This window comes from Amia ocellicauda, chromosome 8 (assembly GCF_036373705.1).
Source record: "Amia ocellicauda isolate fAmiCal2 chromosome 8, fAmiCal2.hap1, whole genome shotgun sequence".
Taxonomy (NCBI): domain Eukaryota; kingdom Metazoa; phylum Chordata; class Actinopteri; order Amiiformes; family Amiidae; genus Amia; species Amia ocellicauda.
The window spans coordinates 27,225,326-27,248,939 of record NC_089857.1 but is presented as its reverse complement, the minus strand read 5'-3'; the positions used below and the strand labels follow the sequence as shown (position 1 = coordinate 27,248,939).

Below are 23,614 nucleotides of genomic sequence, written 5' to 3'. Positions count from 1 at the left end.
CTATCAGGATCTGTTTCCATAGTGACTTCCCACAAGGCACTAGTCAATTTAGTAGTTCCCTATTAGCAATTATGATCTATTTCACATGTTTTATCCTTTATCAAATGCCTCTATCAGTGTTGGATTGTCAGTTTGGTAGTGGGCATGAGTTTAATACCAGTGCTGGTGCAAAACAGTTATAATATAGCCAGTTCAACTATAACCTATAGGAAAGTATCCCATGACTGTCTTATTGAACGTTTTCCAAGATATGTTTCTGCACAATAACTTTTATGGAGACCCGTTTATGCGAATACATGTTATATTGTATTATGTTATGTTATTATATTCATATTTATTTTTCTAAGCAAACAGTGTGGTTATTTGTGGGAAATTGGTTAGAATTCCATTTCAAATACTCTACCTTCACATTTTCTTACATCTATCTTCAGTGTGAATTACCTGTGTCATGAAACTATTGTTGCAAGGCAGTGACTTCTTGTGACTGTACCATTCAACTTCCAAGTGCTCTCTCCCACATACAAAAAACAAAACTACACGGAAGTGACGCACTTATAGAGGCTTTGTGTATGTTGTTATCTTAACACCTACCTTGCTTTCACAATGAAAATCTGCAGAAGTTTACTGCCACCATGTAGATGGCAATGAAACAAAATTTGTCCTCTAAGTATTTTGCTTTTTATACTTTAGGGTGTGTGAAGCTGTAAGGAAATGACTCTAGAGTGGAAGGAGACACTGCCCTAAGTAGACACAGTAGATGGATTTTATCCACTGAAGGCAGGTTGTCAGATGAATACATCTCATGTGTTTGTTTTTTGTTTTTCAAATATATGTTGCTGAAAGATGACAAACAGAGCACACAAAATTAAAATAAAGGTAATATCCAGCACAGTACCAGCAATTACGCTTACAGGAAGAGGGCACCTCTTTGCTGACCTGAACACATAGTCCTGTCAGAGCAATTTATTTGTCACCCCTAAATGAGATTGTGAAATTGTGCCAAATCATGCCTGCTGAGCTTTATGCTGAGACTAACAAACACTGTGGCTGGTAAAATGGATTAGACCCCAGCATAAGAAACACAAAGGACATGAAAGATAATTCATCAAACCTTTCAGGATTTTTTTAACAGACGCCTTGTGCACTAGACTTTCTGATTTCTTTCAGCTTTCAAAACATCTTTTCCCTCAAACATTAAACACTTGTACTTAGGTTGGGAAACAACAGGGTATTAATAAGAAGTGAACTAACAAATACTATATAGTCTATGGCACAGACTAGACACAAGCAGATATATACTCAAGCTTGGTGGAGCTGGTTATACTAGAGCAATGCATAGCACTTGCTGGGGTTAATACTTTGTGGTCCGTACTTTGGCTTACACAAAGCCGTGACATGATTAAATGCAGTAAGGGTGAGATCAGGAGTTATGGTTGGTAGCATTGCCACCCATATCTGGCCTAGAATCTGCAAGATGAAAATAGTGACAATGGTATACTGGGGTGCTCTCTCAAGGATCAATCAATGATAAATCAATTGGATCTATGCCAGGCCAAGGTCTTTGGTGTTGGGTACAACTTTGGTCACTTGGCCATCTGGGAAGGAAAAATTACTTCTACCCAACAAATCACGATTACCTATTAAGGATTTTAAACTAACTGAGGCCATCTGTCCAAAGAGAAGAACTGCAGAAGTGGAATGCAGCTTCAACTCCCATTGCCATGAGACCATCACAACCTTGTGTGAGTGTGACAGTGCTCATAATGTTAAGCTCAATAAAGTGATTTCATCCCCATCACCAATCTTCTGGGGTTGCCGGTTAGTTGCTCAGCTGGTGAGGCTCCGGATCAGGTGCTTGGAGGTATGCCTGAGACTGAGGTTCAAATCTGAGTAGGCCTCTGATCAACCATGCAACACTTGCTAAGATCTGACCAGTGCCAAGGAATAGGGTGGTAAACACTAACTTACCAGCCTTTTACAGTAAAAAGCAAACAAACAACTAACAAATACACGTTAGGATCTTAACTTTGGAAAGAATTCCAGCAGCTATGTTTGAAGTTAAACATGAGAAACATGAAATGTGGGTGGTCTTGATGCTATCCCTTGTTATAATCAGTGAGTATCATTCAAGACAAAGAGGCCTAGGTAGAGAAGAGAGAGTTTGTTAGGACAGCAGTCAGAGCTATTTCAGGATACAGCTTGTTTGTTGTATGTAGTAAATGCTTGTATAAAGGATTGCCAATATTTTATCTGGAAGACATACGCAATTCGTTTTAGAAACCTGGCACCTCTAAAATATTACATAAGACAACCCAACTCTCATTTAAACAAATTCTCCTGGGTCTCTCTACATTTTTAGTAAAACATTTTTTTTTTTCTAATATCAATATAAACAGAACAGACACTGCTTCTCTCTCACTAATACTACTACAAATAATACTAATACTATAGTGATTATATAGAAGAAGAAGAAGAAGAATGAAAACAAATTTAGTCATCTGTGTAAAACAACAGAATAATTAAATAGCAGATATTTTCTTAACTTATGTTTAGACTTCAATGCATTATGCTACTTTGCACATAAAACAGAGCAAATAAACACCTGGAACAATGCATCTGAAGTCAGCATTCAGTGGCTGCAATGTTTTTTTCTTAAACAAATTATTTACCTTTTTCCCATGTTTACAATTTGTATGGTTAATTTGTGTATAAACTTCTGGTGTATTCAGTACTTCACAGCAGGTATTGTTGTTCCCCAGTTGAAGACTGCAGAGTTAAAATAGCAGGAACGATTCAGCACTGAGGTATAGAATGCCTGGCTTTACCTCTACATTCAGCGATGGATTGTTGATCCGTTTATTTGAGGCACCTACTGCTGTTTGTTTCTCTATTTCTGTCCTCATGAGAAAGCTTTCATGTTCAGTGTCAGGTGACCTCTTATGTGTTTCTATGTGCCTTTCTTCATTTCCTACAGTTGCTGTACACTAAGTATCGAATGAAAGTCTTACATTATCTGTAGACACATGACTACATTGGCTATAAACATTCGTAAGGGATCATCATTTCTAGTGTTAGAAATGAACTTCGCTGGATGAAGGAGTTTTTCATTTTATTTTAATTACACTGGTTTAATTAGGTTTCTGAACATTGGTTTTATTAGCAGACTTCTGAGAAAATAAAAAATCCGGGCTCTTTAATGCTAATGTATAGTCAATGATTGCTGTCAAATTACTACCTCATGAAAGTATCTATCAAGTAATAACATCAAGCACTCTTTGTATCTTTCCAAAGGAGCAAGTTAATCACTTCAAGAGATAAAAAACTCGAGAGAGTTACATAATTCCATGTCCATAAATGTAGATATTGTCTGTGGCTTGTACATAATAATATATAACATGATAAGTGTCTAACAAAGTAATGAAAGGCAACAGCCTTGTCGGTTATTTTGACAATGAACAAACAATAACAAGTACATCATCATTGTGAGTCCAACTAACTGAACTGCTTTCAAGGATTGTTCATTCTCTAAATCAGTGAATCAGTGCAATATTTTAACATAATGTGGAACCTATTATATGTTTAAGGTCAAAACTTTTTTTTTCTTTCTCATTTTTAACACTATACAGTGGCAGAATCCAGATTTACTAGATTAAATGAAATTATCCAACTAAATACTATATATAAATAACAAATAACCCATGTGTATGCTCCCATGCTTAATGTCTTATTTTGCTCCCCATCCATTTTAACATCCCTCCTGTTTTTGATTATTTATGTTTATACTGTAACCGATTCTATAATATTGATATTTATGTCTGCCCTGCCCCTCGGCACACACTGGGGATAGAACTGTATAAAGTGCTTGTTTTAGCTCTAATGTATTAGCTTATCTTATTGTATTTTGCACTTGTATTTTATGTATATTGTCTTGGTTTGAAGAATGTTTTTAGTGGACAGGGGTGTCTGCTAATAAATAATAATATCAATGACACTATCTTATACTGCATGTTGTTTTCTGTTTTATTTCATTTTCTTGGCATACCTGTTAAGGTATCAGAAAAACTACTTTGATGGCATTAATCTGTAATAAATATGAAAAGCATTAGAATTCACAAAGTATTAGATTAATTTATTTTGAAAACATGAATACAATTTAATATTACATTTAAAAGGCAATGACATTATTAATTATACAATGCCTTTTATCCAATATTATCTCATGGGAAAGCAATATCTATTCCATTATATTGCATTTTTGTAAATCTCTGTTTTTAGGGTTGTGTTCTAATTATCGTTTCTTTGGAGAATGGAGATTTCTAACAGAAAAAAACATCCTAAGAATGGAATACAATATTATTATAATATCTCCATGATGTCTTTGTGACATTGTTAAGGCTATTGTTGCACTTAGATTTATGACTGCTGAACATTTTCAGTTTATATACTTAATTTACAAGTGCTCAATTAACTTGTGTCTGTGACCTTGCTGGATTGTCTAGCAAAAAGCTAATAAAACAGAATCATCATTTCTAACAGCAGCACAGCATTCAGCACAGTGTATCAAAATGGATGTCCCTTTCATCATGCTTTTACTACCATCCTATTCTTCCTAAGATAAAATAGGGTCTGGGAAATTCATACTTGACAACTTTCTCCAAAGTCTGATCAAGAACGGCAATTTCTGACAAAGTAGAGCATTTTTCTATCTAACATCTATGGGAAGCATATTCTATCAGGGAGTCAAATTCTTACAGTATACCAGCCCCATTTTACACACACTACATAGATTTGGAAGGGATTTACCAATATATTTGTAATGTTTTCACAGTGCACTAATGCCTCTCTCTTTACTACAGCTGGCAGTGTGCCTACTGAGAAATTTCATAAAGTGCACTTAAAAGGACAACACAATGTCCAGTAGATGGCAAACCATACCAAATAATCCCAAAGTCTGGAAAGCATTTAAGTGCAACTGTATTGAATATAGGAGTCTTTTGTTGTGACTGGTGTGGTTGCCTCATTCGGAATAAAAACATATTTTTTTATATATGGTAAAACTTATCTTTATATTTTTCCCATTCAAACAATATTATTTTATTTTATTATCATATTTTGTATGTTTAAAATATATAAGATATATTTTAAATATATTTTAGTCTGTAATCTATATATTTAGTTTACAGGTTGAAAATATATAGTGAGATTAATTTCTACCATACATTTTCAACATATTACACAGATATATGGCTTACAGATATATATATCACCCATTTCTACCATATTTGTTCTGTATGGGTGTGGTTGTTGACATTTGGTATACAATATGAACCAACATCAATCTATACATCAAGAGGGAAGGTATGTATGTACGTATTTTTCCACCTCATAATGGCTGTGCACACAAAGCGAGATGACACCCAAATTACTTAAGAAAGAAGATCAATGGGGTGTGAATGCACTAATCTGACAAACCACTGATATGTCACAGGATGAGCTTCACAGCAAAGTGGGAAAAAAAGAGTGGACTCTGTATCATCATGTGCTGAGAGATGATGAGGATTAATTGGGGTGGGGGGGGCAACACAATATAATGTCTGTAAGCAAAGGTTTAAAATAATGATTGTAAAATAAAGGTTTCATGTGACAGAATGCAAGGTTCATTCCAGACAATGTGTTATTTTGCATTAAGAAAAACAGTTAAACTGCATCTGGAGAACTACTACTGGAATACAAGCCTTTGCCTCCTGTAATTCACAAATAAAGGCCAGAGCTAATAACTCTCAGTTGTTAAACTCAAATCAAATTGGCCATGAAATTAATGGACGATTATCAGAAATACAGTCCTGTCAGTTTTTAAGCTACTACACTAACGCTGTTATGTTTATTCTGACAAGTGGGTACAGCAGGACGAGGATATCTGAAAAGAGCTCATGTCTCCAATACGCTACAATTGGCGCTGAATGAAAATGGCTCCATTCAGAAGTCTGGGCAGGCTATGCAAGGGAAAGCCAAACCTTTGACTGAATTGCTGCAAGGTTTGCATGTGGCAAGCTTGTGCCAGGCTTAATCATTACATTCTCTGTTAGCTGAAACCTACCACACTAAAATACTAAAATGTCAGTGGTCATTCCTTTCCGTTGTAAAGTAAGCCATAAAGAAAACATTGATTCAACATGCTTCCATAAATCTGAGTTTGAGTTTAGCACTGAAGTGCAAGAGACCATTTCTGCGGTTGTGTTTCTGTTTCTGATAACATCATAAACGAGGCCTCATATTTCTTTATAAGAAAGTTTACAAACGAGAGGAGGCCATTCGACCAATCGTGCTCGTTTGGTGTCCATTAAATACATACATCATTTTTAATTATTAGAATTAGTAGTAGAAGTAGCAGAAATTTACATTAATTATGTTGTGCATCAGTTTTTCTCATTTTCTTTCTATTGTAAGAAATACATTCTAAGGGTCTCAATGTAAAGAAGTTCCCTCTAAATACTGATATATTTTAGACAATTTTGCCCATGGACATACGTATGCAAAATTTTACATTTCTGTTTATCTTTCGATTTTATGTTTTTATTTTTTTTCTATATCAGTTTTGAATCTCCAATTATTCCTCCTCCTTTTTCACCCCAATCTGGATATGCCAATTACCGAACCTGGCTCACCGCTGGAGGCCCAGAATGCCTTCAGTCCATCTATCACACCAATCGGAGGATTCGAGACAGATTGAACAGCTAACACCCACAGCCTGCAGGCATCTGCAAAGCCACAGGAGTCACTCGTGTCTGGTGGACCAGCCAGCTTCCACCCACCCTTCCACTGTGGCACTTGGCCGATTGTGCACTGGCATAGATGAGGATTCAAGGCGAAATGCTGTTATTGGATGCGTCACGTAGGAGCTCAGCCTACCCCTTCCCTTTTGATTGATGAAACCATCAAAATCTACTACCTAAAAGTCATAATTCATTCAAATATGCAGCAATCCTTTCGACAATATGTAATTTTAAGTATTATGCATATTGGACATACAACATGCTACATAGTTTTAACATTTGACAAAACAAATCCAATTATATATTTTTTAACAATTATTGTGGATTTATTTCTCACACAATGCACTGCCTTGTTCTTGACTGGAATAACAAACACCTATTTATACTTGAATGCTTATGATGGATGCTACAGTTTGCTATGTTTAGCAGGACTGAAATGCCAATAGACTTAAATCATTTTATTGTAGAGTCATAATAGTGTTTTTTAATCTGTTCAAAGGTACTTCACTTAGTCATTCAAGAACTTTATTACTCCAAAGTGCACTACAGTCCAGCTGTATGAGTCCAGAGAATACACAGAAAGAAAATTCAAAAAAATATATAAAATGAAAGGGCCTTTTTAAATGAAATAACTAAGGAAAACATATCTGGATCTTTTCTTCACCTTATCCTGGCCTCCTGTAATTTTAAGAAAATAGTGTGAGTGAAAAATATGTGTCCTGTTTAAAACAAAATGAAGAACATTCTCATTCTTTGCAAAGGGTGTGCACACTTCTTCATAGCTGCAATTTCCTGTATCAGAGTCTCAAGATCGCATCCCTCTTTAGCTAGGTATATTTCACAGAGGTCAGGTTTCTGATTATATTGAAAGTGTATGCTAACGGAAGTCATAAACTTTATTTATATAATATCTATCAGTGCTGTTTTGCTGTTCAGAGTATATTATCTCTATCAATATCAGAAACACACATACATACAGGTTCATAAAAAGCCTTTATCTTGCTTGTCCTGTGCATACCTTGGGCTCTCTTCAGTGCTTTATTTTTAATGATGAAGAATTTTAGTTTCAGTGCAGTATTTACTCAAACTGTGCCTATGGTCTAGCTGTCACATTCTGGGCCATAGAAACCAGCTTGTGCTTTTTCAACTCAGTGGAGCCTGTAACTCAGTGAACAATTCTTCGTTCAGCTAGAGTACCATTTAGGGAGCAGTTACAGATCAAAATTGAATGTGTGGCAGATATACACACTCATCTAAAAGTTCACTTACGAAAATCCTTCGCCTCATTTGCTATGCTATCCTGTTGTTTTGTATATATATATATATACCCCACTTTCCATGTAACGTTTGCATTTTGTAAACTTAAATTGTTTCTTTGTCACTGCTCATTGATACTACCATTGCCTTACTTAAATGGAATAACATGGATTGAATACCGGATTTGTTTTGTCAATTTAGACAAGACTTTGTTTGGGTATTACTGCTAAATATAAGAATATATTTTTTATATATTTTTTCACAGAGAAATTACATACAATGATTCCAGATCATTTATATAGCACCATGTAAAAACATTAAACCAACTTTCTAAATCATATATGTGCAATATACATTTTCCTTAACTGTCTAACACATAAACTTACAAATTCAGAAGGACATTTCAGATGTTTCAGAATAAAGTAAACCCCTTTTGGGCAAAATAAAAGCAAAGCAATAGACTAAGATGTGTATATAAACCTAGTCTTTTTAGAAAGTAGAGTTGTTGTAAAAAATAATAACAATTGGCTTTATTGGATGCAGAGAAGCAAGGTTTTTTTTTTTCCCATTTTTTTTTTTTTAAGGTTTTTTAGTGGTGATATGATCTTCTGTTTCTTCCTATAAGCATGTCTGGACCCAAAACTTAATCTCCTACATATCAGAGTGTTAATCAGACACATCCTAGGGGACTAACATCCCGAAAGGCAACAAATTACTAAATACAAGCAAACAAATTTAAACAAATTAACCAACAAATACTAATACAAATAAAATCATAATAATAATATAGTGGAAAACATGAATTCTGTTTTCTAAAGTTATTCAAATATTAAAGATTAAAATAATATTATAAAATGAAGATAGAAATCCAGATTCACATTTGGTGCCACATAAAAACACTTTTTCTAAAAGCGTATTGATTGTGTACTACACATTTGCAAAATATGACCTTCATTTCTGCTTAGCCTATTGCCGCATCCCACTACTCTTTCGAAACAGATGCACCTAAATATACAGAGGAATTCCATCAGAACTTTACTTGGATTGTCATGACAGGAATGTGGCCTTTTCAGAAAACCAATTTTCTGTTTCAAGCTTCCCGAATACATCCGTTTTTGGAAAGCCTTATCTCACGTAAACACACTGTATGACAGACAGCTATGATCCGAATACATCTATAGTCAGTATTCACAGGTATGCAGTGTTTCTGAATGGCCAAATATCAACCTAACACTGTTACAGGAATCTGCAATTATAGGCATTGTTCATATCTCAAATACAAAATATTGTCCTTTCTTGGTTTTGTAGAAAATCTTGCATGGTCAAGGCATGCCCATTTCTCCAGCCGTAGTATGAACCTGTAAGTATGAACAATTTTGTGCCATAATCTGACAGATTTCACAGAGATCTAAGTTTTAAACATATACATAATTTGACATCAATGACAAAAGCTACTAAAAAGTTCAAACTTTTTAACACCCTATCAAGTGCCATTAGAGACACTTATCTCTGTAAGCTGTTGTGTTCCCTTTTATATTGGTAGGTTTTCTTCACTGGGCTTCAGGGGGATTTGTGCAGCACATGTCATGTTTTGACAGGAGGATATGCAATGAATGCAGATCTTGGCCCATGACCATTGTGGCACTCTTTGTATAGGCTGCCTGAATGAATTAGGAGCCATTTCATTTAAACCAACAGTGGTTTGCTGAGTCTCAGTGTAAAATCCCATTAGTGTGTTTTAATGAGAAAGCATTCCAGAATCAAATGGTTTACAGCTATAATAAGCAGCTTTAAGATCCAACATATATACATATACATGTAAGTACATACACATTAACACTTAGAAAACCATGGCAACCGCTACTACCACTCTGCAATATAATCTTAGGAATGTTTTGTACTAACTAGAGATACTATGTGTATCTATTTCTACCTGTGGAACAGAATCAGAGAACCACCATGCCAAGAAAAGTCATACAGCATCAGTGTGAATTACAAGTACTTAATTTATTTTACAATGGAGGATATTAAATGTTCAGATATATTCACAACACAGCAATGCATATAACAGATTATATTTGAACTTTCTGTACTTGATCTTTGGCCTCTGTCTTATATTATAACACTTGATTCACTGTAAAGGATTCGACAGATCTAGCCAATTACATATGATCACCTTGAGGAACGTACATGAAGCAGCTGAAGAGGTGACATTTGATCCATTACTAGTGTAAGACAATGAGCTGTTGGTAGTCAGTGAAGCCAAGGTTAAACAACACCATGGGGAAGGAGAAGAGAAAGAAGAGGAAGTACACATCCACGGATGTAGCTTCACACTCAGACAATCCTTAGGGAGTTGGTGGTCTCAGTTACTGCAAAGCCATAGTCCAGTTAATTTTATAGGTCACCCAAAATCACAAACATCTAAAGACTGGGAACACATTTGTTATTGATTAATTTGCAAGACAGTGGTTTGACTAGGGGGAAGCTGGTCCTTGAGGGTTGAAGGGAATTCAGGTGTTCAGCTGATGACTGACTGCAAGACATTAGTTATGCAGCTCTGAAGCACTGCCATCCCAACCTTTCGCTGATTGCGTGAGGTATGGCGACAATAGCAAATACAACTCAATTTGTCCTTTTAGCTCAACTCCTGCACTTTTGACATGCTTTCCACCACCCAGCTCACACATTTCATTTCATTTCATTGATTTGTAAACAATCAAATAAAAAAACTAGAAACGTATTACCCTGAACACAAGGTGTTGTTAATGTTCTCTGATACACTTGCACAGTAATGTCGTCTGCCCATTTCATAGGTTCTGACATCGACCACAAATATTTAGCATGCTAAAATTCATTCTATTTTGTGAAATGTTTTCCATATAACTTAAACTTTTAGTTTTGTGTACTTTTGTTATTTGTCAATATTTATTCTCTCCAATGTAGTTATATAAATGTTAGTTTATAATACAATTTTACAATGTTTTGACAACATCCCTTGAAGTCTATCAATTTGTTTTGCCACATTATAATTATATATATATATATATATATATATATATACACACTCACCTAAAGGATTATTAGGAACACCATACTAATACTGTGTTTGACCCCCTTTCGCCTTCAGAACTGCCTTAATTCTACGTGGCATTGATTCAACAAGGCGCTGAAAGCATTCTTTAGAAATGTTGGCCCATATTGATAGGATAGCATCTTGCAGTTGATGGAGATTTGTGGGATGCACATCCAGGGCACGAAGCTCCCGTTCCACCACATCCCAAAGATGCTCTATTGGGTTGAGATCTGGTGACTGTGGGGGCCAGTTTAGTACAGTGAACTCATTGTCATGTTCAAGAAACCAATTTGAAATGATTCGACCTTTGTGACATGGTGCATTATCCTGCTGGAAGTAGCCATCAGAGGATGGGTACATGGTGGTCATAAAGGGATGGACATGGTCAGAAACAATGCTCAGGTAGGCCGTGGCATTTAAACGATGCCCAATTGGCACTAAGGGGCCTAAAGTGTGCCAAGAAAACATCCCCCACACCATTACACCACCACCACCAGCCTGCACAGTGGTAACAAAGCATGATGGATCCATGTTCTCATTCTGTTTATGCCAAATTCTGACTCTACCATCTGAATGTCTCAAGAGAGAGACAGAATAACATCAAAAAAATCCAGAAAAACGCATTTCAGAAAAGTTATAAATTGATTTGCATGTTAATGAGGGAAATAAGTATTTGATCCCCTATCAATCAGCAAGATTTCCGGCTCCCAGGTGTCTTTTATACAGGTAACGAGCTGAGATTAGGAGCACTCTCCTAAAGGGAGTGCTCCTAATCTCAGCTCGTTACCTGTATAAAAGACACCTGTCCACAGAAGCAATCAATCAATCAGATTCCAAACTCTCCACCATGGCCAAGACCAAAGAGCTGTCCAAGGATGTCAGGGACAAGACTGTAGACCTACACAAGGCTGGAATGGGCTACAAGACCATCGCCAAGCAGCTTGGTGAGAAGGTGACAACAGTTGGTGCGATTATTCGCAAATGGAAGAAACACAAAATAACTGTCAGTCTCCCTCGGTCTGGGGCTCCATGCAAGATCTCACCTCGTGGAGTTTCAATGATCATGAGAACGGTGAGGAATCAGCCCAGAACTACACGGGAGGATCTTGTTAATGATCTCAAGGCAGCTGGGACTATAGTCACCAAGAAAACAATTGGTAACACACTACGCCGTGAAGGACTGAAATCCTGCAGCGCCCGCAAGGTCCCCCTGCTCAAGAAAGCACATGTACAGGCCCAATGAACATCTGAATGATTCAGAGGAGAACTGGGTGAAAGTGTTGTGGTCAGATGAGACCAAAATCGAGCTCTTTGGCATCAACTCAACTCGCCGTGTTTGGAGGAGGAGGAATGACCCCAAGAACACCATCCCCACCGTCAAACATGGAGGTGGAAACATTATGCTTTGGGGGTGTTTTTCTGCTAAGGGGACAGGACAACTGCACCGCATCAAAGGGACGATGGACGGGGCCATGTACCATCAAATCTTGGGTGAGAACCTCCTTCCCTCAGCCAGGGCATTGAAAATGGGTCGTGGATGGGTATTCCAGCATGACAATGACCCAAAACACACAGCCAAGGCAACAAAGGAGTGGCTCAAGAAGAAGCACATTAAGGTCCTGGAGTGGCCTAGCCAGTCTCCAGACCTTAATCCCATAGAAAATCTGTGGAGGGAGCTGAAGGTTTGAGTTGCCAAACGTCAGCCTCGAAACCTTAATGACTTGGAGAGGATCTGCAAAGAGGAGTGGCACAAAATCCCTCCTGAGATGTGTGCAAACCTGGTGGCCATCTACAAGAAACGTCTGACCTCTGTGATTGCCAACAAGGGCTTTTTCTGATTTTTGTTGTTGTTATTCTGTCTCTCACTGTTTAAATACACCTACCATTAAAATTATAGACTGATCATTTCTTTGTCAGTGGGCAAACATACAAAATCAGCAGGGGATGAAATACTTTTTTCCCTCACTATATATATATATATATATATATATATATATATATATATATATATATGTGTGGAAGATCTGTAAATGACTGAATTTATATATTAATAATAAAAAGTTTAATTGAAGTAACAATATATAATGTTTCCAAGTCTCTATAAATTGATGTTTTAAAGATTATCTATAATATCTGCCAAAATGCAGTCTTCCAGCACTATGGGTTGGACACCCCTGCTCTAGATTGTTAAACATTTCCAGTTCAGTACAGTTATAGATTTGGATATTTATGTGATCAGATATGAAGTTCCTGAAGTACCATTTCATTTTCCAATAGTATTAGGGAATGGAAAAGCTGGACCAATGTTAGCAAGAGTTATGACAGGGTGCAGCTGCCACAGTCATAAAGACAATATTTTTACCACATGACATCAGTGAACAGAATATGTTGAAAATGACAAAAAAAGAGGACACACAGCTGTGGTCTCAAAGATTTAGTGTCGGGGAGAGGGGGACAATATTAATAGACACAGCTGTGATGCATCACAGTGGGTGAAGCATCATCAGAACAGAAAAACATAGCTCAATTTTAACTTAAAATAAACAGGTGACACAATTTTGTATTAGTAACAAGGAAGAATAAACTAATGCGAGACGCAGTTTAATTTTCCCTGTGTTAGACTTGTTGATTGATCTAATATGCCTATAGGTGTGAAATGTCCACAAATGAATGGGCATTTGTGAAAGTTCGTAGAAATTGTTTGGAGTGGCATGTGAATGTGAATGTGAATATAAGATTACATGAAAAAGCAGGCCAAGTGGCCAGTTCTTCTGACCTCACAGCATTATAGTTCTTAAGGTAACTTGTATGCTGTCAGAAAATACAAATATTTTCCATAACTTGGTTACTCTAAGAGTCTCCCCCCTTTTTTTAATGACTACAGTCATTACTCTTGTCTGGTTCAACCCTACAAAGTCAGTTCTTGAGATAAAGCCATCTGGTCTAGAAAGATTATACAGTCTGGGGCCATGCATCACTGGGCAAAAAGCAGGATTGGTTGTATCTTTCTTCCCCCTCCCCTGTGTTTGCCCCCCTCTGTCCTCAGATGGAGTATAATTATATTGCATATTCCCAAAAGATGTACCAAGATAAAAACAATGAAACTTAGGTCCGTCAGCATAATTTGATATACTGCTGCACACCTTGAGCAATTTGTCACCAACAGCAGCAATTTCATTTTTGAAATACTGAGGAATACACACAAAGGCCAGCAATTACCTCTCTCCCTTATGGCACAGTCCTAAACGAGTCCACTGTCTAGCTAGCAGTAAGGCTGGGAATTCCTCACGTAACTTCAACCTCATCTGGGCCAACTTCCCTACAAAGACACAGTATTATTCTGCCATCTGTCAACTGGGTCAGATAATAAAATATAACAAGTCTTTGGATGCAAATAAGAAAGACAATACCATAGGCAACCTGAGTCTACACCTAGGGATTATTGAAATCATGTCTCAGTTTATCCATATTACTCAACAAGATATATATATATATATATAAATTCATTGTGTAGTGAGTAACCTTTTCCTTTAGTGCTTATACATTTGGGGAGGTTAAAGCTGAACCTTGCAGGGAACAGAGAAAGTCATAATGAATTACCTCAGCCTTGGTTCTCACTTACTTTGGTGTCATTTACAAATTAATACCTTTGTAATAATTTGTTTGTAGAAATGACACCAGAGGTCAACTCAGAATTATATATGTAGCGATTTAGTGGGATTCTCAGTAGAAATAAATCCTGAACCCAAGGTCAACAGAGATCCAGTCTTAATGTTTTAATGCTGGCCTTAAGCTGGTTAGGTCCCTATTTTTGGGGCATAGTGTTTGATTTTGCATGCAAGTGTGACAAAACATTTCCTTGGCCTTTATTGACACAGAAGCTTATTGGTATTGCACAGGTGCTGTGCTGTACTGCAGATCTTAGTCTTAACTAGCCGTATCGCCAAAGCTAATGAAGTCCAAGCCTGGTGAGCATATGAAAACAGCAGCAAATACATAAATAAGTCAAACTTAATAATAATAGTATGAAAAAACAAGACTGAAAAGCAATGCTGAATTATTACAGATACCAATAAAGTGTACTTTGATGCATTGAAAAGTTTGCAAGAGCAACAATTGATACATGTAGTATTGATATGTAAGGTTTAAGAGAAGGCAAACTAAAGACATCTAATATAAATGTTGATTTAAAATATTAACACTCTCTCTAGCCATTTTTCTTTAATAAATATCAAATATAATGATTATTTCTGGAGCTTCGGCCAAACCAAGACTTTGATGGATAGAGTGTAAAAATGTATTTATATTTGCCTTGGTTGAGGGAATGACCTACCTGAACCTGAACGAGGGAACCTGAAAGGGTCTATTTTTAAGCTAATATAGTGGTCTCTGAGAAGATTTTGTGTTACTTCACTCCCACAGAGATTGGGCTGCTTGGTCTGTCAGCCACAGACAGTTCCAGGGTAGCGTGCCCCAAGAACTTGATCCTCACCATGGACCTGTGTACTGTCCTAGCCAATCAGAAGTACACCGGCTTCCTTGACAAAAATCTAACTTGTAGGATTGCATGCATAAGCAGATAAGGTGATATATAGCCTTAATATATAAATACGGCACCACACCTTAGATACATTTCGCACTGTTTAATTGCATAGGCAGCAATATGTATAAATATAGGCCCATATTGTTATCCTTAAGTACTCTTTTGTATTTGTATTGTCTGTAGTTATGTGCAATTAGTCTCCTGATCAAACCACTAACACTGATTGGCTGTTCACTGATTGGGTTTGATTGGATGCAAGGAGACCTGCTGACCAGTGTTATCTGTTTGCTGTGCATGGTGGTTAAGCATCAGTGTTTGTCCCAGAAATGGTTGCCTATCTCAAAGTGTCCTGGTGATTATGGAGCCATATATGTTCACACTTACAAATCTCAAGCCAGCAATATCTTCCACTGTGGTCGAAGAAATACAGAAAATCCAACTGAATAACTACATTATTTCATTGAATGCTACTACTACAACTATTACTACCACTAATAACAATAATAAGAATAATAAATCAAGCAAAATAATATGTATGAGAGCACTGAACATTATACCAGAGAGCAGAAACAGTCCAGGAATGTTTAAACTGTTCTGGATATTGCACTGTAACACATGCCCAGAGTGGAGTTCATCTCGTATAGTAGTGCCCTAACTACTGTAATACAGCAACAAAAGTAAACTATCCTCTTGATATCTTTCCTTGATAGCCTAAAATAATGCTACATAAACTAGCCCCTAGAGTAAGTTATTTCCCTCTTTTTGCGGACTGTAGAATTTACATTTTTGTGTAGTACTGAAATGTTTCACATGTTTTTTTATGCCTTTCAAATATTACTTGATACATTTTTATTTTATTTGATGTTTGGCTCTCACCACATTCATTGTTTCCTTTGTTTTTGAAACATTAAATAATGCATTAAATATTTTTGAAATGACTACTTCAATGCAGTGAATCTTAAATATAAAGAAGTAATCTATGTGGTGCAGTACTTATAGGACTTACAATACATTACATATAACTATCTATTTCATCAACAAATACATTTTATAATGTAATGCATTTAATACATCTGCAATAAATTACAATCCATCTGCAATGCACTTGCAATATAATTTTTAATAAGTGTGCAACATGAATGCAGTGCCTGTGTCCCATGGGTGAGATACTTTGGGAGATTCAACAACAAGAGGTCATTATGATCATGTAATCCTTTACATGCAGACTAGCTGTCACAGTGATACTATGCCTTGTAGAAGCTGTCTTTTTTTCTCTTTTACCCTTCCTATCTCTCTGATTATGCTAGGACACGTGTCATTATAAAATATGGATTCATACAATTATTTTCTCAATGGCACCATAATATCTGACATGTAAAAATATGATTTGTTCTTACAATAGTACAGCTCCACACATCTAGTGTTCTTATCTCTTTTTACTTTGAAAACCCTTATTCTCTCTCCTTGTGCAGTGAAATATGTTTCTTTTGCAAAAAAATAAATAAATAAGACTTTTAGTTTTATTGGACAGAAAAGATCATTAAATGGCATTTAATTGTATGATGAAGTATGCAGTTCTGGCTAGGAAGCTCATTGCTTGGCTACCAAGAGGAAAGGTTTGAGGGCTTTGACAAGTAAATGGGAAATGTCTATATCTGCTCTGTGGGTTTTCACCCATTTTTGTCACATTTCTGAAACACTGGTTAGCTCAGCAGCAGAGTGGCAATGTTCTTTATGTAGCTGGCAGTCCACCAGAGCATTGTACACGTATGACATTGACTTCTATTAACAAATCAGAATATTACCCTTTTAAAAACAGCAATGTTTCATTCAGTGCAACAAAGTTCCAATTTGAGGTTTTTATTTCATTACCAAAATGAAGTAATGATTGAATCAATGATACATCGTAATCATTGAATACAAGGTCAAGGCAGCTGCAGTACATTTTAAATCTATCATAAAAAAGAGATGCAACAGAACAGTCCTTTGCAAAAAAGGTATTAAGGACACATCTGAAACATCTCTGTAATGCAACTATTATCCAGGTTTGCAGACAATGCTACAATTAATATTGCCATAGGGTTGCTAACTTTTCAAAGTTACTATAATTGCTAAAAAGATTTCTAGAACAATTCCTCCTTCTGTCACCATTAGTTTTATTATTAAATAGAACTTGACTCTTAAAATAAAAGGAGAACTGCATGCTTCTTATTATTTCTTTTTCATTTTCACTTTTTAACATCAGAAGGCGCTATCCACTAAAAGACTAATAATAACACGGAATGGCAGAAGCGTAGAGAGACTAACTTCAAGACCTCTGCTTCCTCTTCTGCGACTGCTGAACTTCTGTAAAGTGGGAAAGGAAAGTTTTGCATGTGAAAGCCTAACTCCCCACCAGTGTTTTGCATCATCATATGTTCGCCTTTTTGACATTGTACCTCTCTACTTAATGTAATGTGTAATACATTCAATAGATTATTCCATTTAACCTCCTTGTAATTTGTTCCTTTGAAGGATAAATATGAATTTGAAGCCTTAATGTAAATTGCTGTACTACTGATATACATTTTAACCTTATCTCTGCAGAGTGCCTTGTGATCCCCTGGGAGTTGAAAATTGAAATAGAAATATAAGTATTAATATTACATATGAAAAAGTTTAATGAGTCAGAAATGGGAAATACAGTTAGGTCCATAAATATTTGGACAGTGACACAATTGTCACCATTCTGGCTCTGTACGCCACCACAATGGATTTGCAAGGAAGCAATTATGATGTACTTTAAGTGTAGACTTTCACCTTTAGTTTGAGGGTAGTTACATCCTAATTGGGCAAACAGTGTAGGAATTACACCCATTTGTATATGTGGTCCCCCAAATTTTAGGGGCTCAAAGGACAAATTAACATAATCATTAATTCAATTGTGAGTTTCACTTGGTGGCAAATCCTTTGTAGTCAATGACTGCCTGAAGTCTGGAACCCATAGACATCAACAGATGCTGATTCTCTTCCCTGGTGATGCTCTGCCAGGCCTGCACTGCAGCTGTCTTTAGTTCCTGATTGTTCTTGGGGCGTTTTGCCTTAGAAATCAAACATATACCAGAATGATGGGATGATTGGAGTAGAAAACTGCTCATGATCTGAAGCATACCACCTCATCTGTGAAGCATGTTATGGCATGGGCATGTATGGCTGCCAAGGGAACTGGTTCCCTTATATTTATTGATGATGTGACTGCTGACAAAAGCAGCAGGATAAATTCTGAAGTGTTTAGGGCTATATTATCTGCTCAGATTCAGCCAAATGCTTCAAAACCCATTGGACGGCGCTTCACAGTTCAGAAGGACAATGACCCGAAGCATACTGCGAAAGCAACTCAAGACATTTTTAAGGTGAAGAAGTGGAATGTTCTGCAGTGGCCAAGTCAATCACCTGACCTGAATCCAATTGAGCAGCATTTCACTTACTGAAGGCAAACTGAAGGCAAAATACCACAAGAACAAGCAGGAACTAAAGACAGCTGCAGTGCAGGCCTGCAGAGCATCACCAGGGAAGAAACCCAGCATCTGGTGATGTCTATGGGTTCCAGACTTCAGGCAGTCATTGACTGCAAAGTATTGAAACTCAATAAATTGGGGGAAACCATATATAAAAATGGGTGTGATTCCTACACCATTCACCCAATTTAGATCTAACTACCCTCAAATTAATGATGAAAGTCTACACTTAAAGCATGTCTTGTTTGCTTCCTTTCAAATCCATTGTGGTGGTATACAAAGCCAAAATGGTGACAATTGTGTCACTGTCCAAATATTTATGGACTTAACTGTATTTCCCATTTCTGACTCATTAAACTTTTTCATATGTAATATTAATACTTATATTTCTATTTCAATTTTCAACTCCCAGGGGATCACAAGGCACTCTGCAGAGATAAGGTTAAAATGTACATCAGTAGTACAGCAATTTACATTAAGGCTTCAAATTCACATTTATCCTTCAAAGGAACAAATTACAGGGAGTTTAAATGAAATAATCTATTAAATGTATTACACATTACTAAGTAATGTAAAGGTACAATGTAAAAAAGACAAACATATGATGATGCAAAACACTGGTGGGGAGAAAGTAAATAAATGAGCCTGCTGAAACAGCTAGGCTTTCACATGCCAAACTTTCCTTTCCCACTTTACAGAAGTTCAGCAATCGCAGAAGAGGAAGCAGAGGTGTTGAAGTTAGTCCCTCTGCGCTTCTGCGATTCCAAGAAAGAAAAAAAACATAATTTGTATCTACTGTTATTATTAGATGTTTAGTGTATAGCGCCAAAATGCTATTCATATGTTATGGTTTCATTGTGAGCTTAAGACATGGAGAGGTATTTAAGACCTTCAGCAATTCAGCAATTTAAATTAGTTCAAATCATGGTCTTGTACAGTAATTCCTCTGTAAAATATGAAATAACACTTTAATTTATATTGAAATGACTGTGGTTTTATGTATATTTATACATATTAACACAGTTAACAATTCGTTGCTGTGGAATTTTGGGATTTTGTATCACAGACTCTGAGAGGGACAAATTGTGCCAGGGGGCCACAATTCTTTCCTGATTGCAGTTTAAAGAGTGTCAAAAGCATTTACTTTGACCCACCCGCAAATAGCAAACTACAAACTTGTACATCATAGCAGTTACATTTATGATTAGAAGAAAGTGTCATCATACTAAAAATACAGTTCTGTAGTTTTCTATTAGCGGGTGGGTCAAAGTTTTGATTTAATCCTGCTCTTAGTTGAGAATGGACATTAACAATGTTAATTACAGCTCTGAAGAAATTGAGAAAACATTGAAAGTAGGCAGTCCTAAACACACAGAATAGATGTACAGTACAATCATATATACATACAGACTCACCTACTACACAATTAAAGTGAACCCCTAGATATGACATTTTACATTTAAGTCTAATTGCCACTGAATTTATTAATTTTAAGTTTAGACTTTATTTGAAGGCTGAAAGAGTCCAACAAATTTGGCACTAGAGCAAAAAGCTCCAAGAGCTGTCTTGTAAATGCATCGCTACTTAGTTTAGTCAGACAAACAAGGGTTTAAATTTAAACCAGAGCTAACCTTGGATTCTTTAAGCATCTAGTGATAATGGAAAACAGCAGTGTAAGATGACTGAGGATTTTATTTTTTATTAGTAATTCTTTCTCCAGGATTTACTGATGTACTCTCTATATTATAGCTGGAAACTAACAAAGGTCAACTACATAACACATCCATTAAAGAAAGAAAAAAAACGAGTAGTGAGTGTATTATAATCTTGTTGAAAAATAAAGATAAACCATATAGGGTCTGTTTTACAAATGTTGTTTGTTTAATCTTCCCATCATCTTCTAGGTCTTTTTTTCATCTATTGGTATCCATTCAATAACTTTCTTTGTCCATATTTTATGTATGTACGTATGTACGTATGTATGTATGTATGTATGTATGTATGTATGTATGTATGTATGTATGTATGTATGTATGTATGTATGTATGTATGTATATACAGTGAGGGAAAAAAGTATTTGATCCCCTGCTGATTTTGTACGTTTGCCCACTGACAAAGAAATGATCAGTCTATAATTTTAATGGTAGGTGTATTTTAACAGTGAGAGACAGAATAACAACAAAAAAATCCAGAAAAACGCATTTCAAAAAAGTTATAAATTGATTTGCATGTTAATAAGGGAAATAAGTATTTGACCCCTTCGACTTAGTACTTGGTGGCAAAACCCTTGCTGGCAATCACAGAAGTCAGACGTTTCTTGTAGTTTGCCACCAGGTTTGCACACATCTCAGGAGGGATTGTGTCCCACTCCTCTTTGCAGATCCTCTCCAAGTCATTAAGGTTTCGAGGCTGACGTTTGGCAACTCGAACCTTCAGCTCCCTCCACAGATTTTCTATGGGATTAAGGTCTGCAGGCTGGCTAGGCCACTCCAGGACATTAATGTGCTTCTTCTTGAGCCACTCCTTTGTTTCCTTGGCTGTGTGTTTTGGGTCATTGTCATGCTGGAATACCATCCACGACCCATTTTCAATGCCCTGGCTGAGGGAAGGAGGTTCTCACCCAAGATTTGACGGTACATGTCCCCGTCCATCGTCCCTTTGATGCGGTGCAGTTGTCCTGTCCCCTTAGCAGAAAAACACCCCCAAAGCATAATGTTTCCACCTCCATGTTTGACGGTGGGGATGGTGTTCTTGGGGTCATTCCTCCTCCTCCAAACACAGCGAGTTGAGTTGATGCCAAAGAGCTCAATTTTGGTCTCATCTGACCACAACACTTTCACCCAGTTCTTCTCTGAATCATTCAGATGTTGGCAAACGTCAGATGGGCCTGTACATGTGCTTTCTTGAACAGGGGGGCCTTGCGGGCGCTGCAGGATTTCAGTCCTTCATGGCATAGTGTGTTACCAATTGTTTTCTTGGTGACTATGGTCCCAGCTGCCTTGAGATCATTAACAAGATCCTCCCGTGTAGTTCTGGGCTGATTCCTCACCGTTCTCATGATCATTGAAACTCCATGAGGTGAGATCTTGCATGGAAACCCAGACCGAGGGAGACTGACAGTTATTTTGTGTTTTTTCCATTTGCGAATAATCGCACCAACTGTTGTCACCTTCTCACCAAGCTGCTTGGCGATGGTCTTGTAGCCCATTCCAGCCTTGTGTAGGTCTACAATCTTGTCCCTGACATCCTTGGACAGCTCTTTGGTCTTGGCCATGGTGGAGAGTTTGGAATCTGATTGATTGATTGCTTCTGTGGACAGGTGTCTTTTATACAGGTAATGAGCTGAGATTAGGAGCACTCCCTTTAGGAGTGCTCCTAATCTCAGCTCGTTACGTGTATAAAAGACACCTGGGAGCCAGAAATCTTGCTGATTGATAGGGGATCAAATACTTATTTCCCTCATTAACATGCAAATCAATTTATAACTTTTTTGAAATGCGTTTTTCTGGATTTTTTGGTTGTTATTCTGTCTCTCACTGTTAAAATACACCTACCATTAAAATTATAGACTGATCATTTCTTTGTCAGTGGGCAAACGTACAACATCAGCAGGGGATCAAATACTTTTTTCCCTCACTGTAGATAGATAGATAGATAGATATTATTATAATTATAGTTGATGTGTGTAACAGTATGTCATATTTCCATATGGGGAATACTGTAACAAAAAATAAATGGTGTAATGTCCCTTATACTGCACTATCTGGGCCTCAGGGGGATGGGAAAGACTTGATGTATTACACAGAAACTACCCCCTCTATTGTAAGATAATAAAAGGAGATTCAGAGAAAAATAAACTAAGCACACATGCAGCAGGAATACAAAATAAAGAAAACAAGAGGCCTATGATTAAAACAAACAAGTTTGCAATTTTGTGCCAGTTTCCTAATTTGCTAAGAGCAACTCAATGGAAAAACCCCACCAAGATCTTAGTTTGGAATTTGTGATTGATGTGTGGGTTGAATGTTTTATTCAGTCCAGGCCTGTTTAGATATTAAAGCAAATTGATTTTTGATATTGCTGCATGCTTTCCTCTGCTAAACAAAAAATATACTTTAAAATCTGGAATGCATCGCCATACCAGTACTTTTTCACTTAAAACCAAAACTAATAGCTGAAAACTACTGTAAGAATGTTTATTGTTTTAATGACACTGCTGTCTTGGTTGAAAACTTTCAAAGCTCTTCAGAATCAGAAACTACACCATCCACTCTGGGACTGGCTTTGGTATAGGGGAAGGCCATCAGAAATTCAATACCCTAGACAACGGTCATTTTATTACCCTGAAAACATATTATATTGGGAACTGAAGAATGAGCCAGACATCTGAAACCACTTTTGCTAATACCTTTCAATGGTGTTTTCTCAGCAGGTACTAATCTCCTGAGGGATGTCAGTTTATGGAGAA

The 23,614-nt window shown here is 36.8% G+C and overlaps 1 protein-coding gene across 1 annotated transcript in view; it reads right to left on the bottom strand.

Annotated features, from left to right (window-relative positions):
- Positions 1 to 23,614, bottom strand: part of LOC136754752 (5-hydroxytryptamine receptor 4) — a 108,548-nt gene that overhangs the window by 9,169 nt on the left and 75,765 nt on the right. The gene's annotated exons all lie outside the window — the stretch shown is intronic.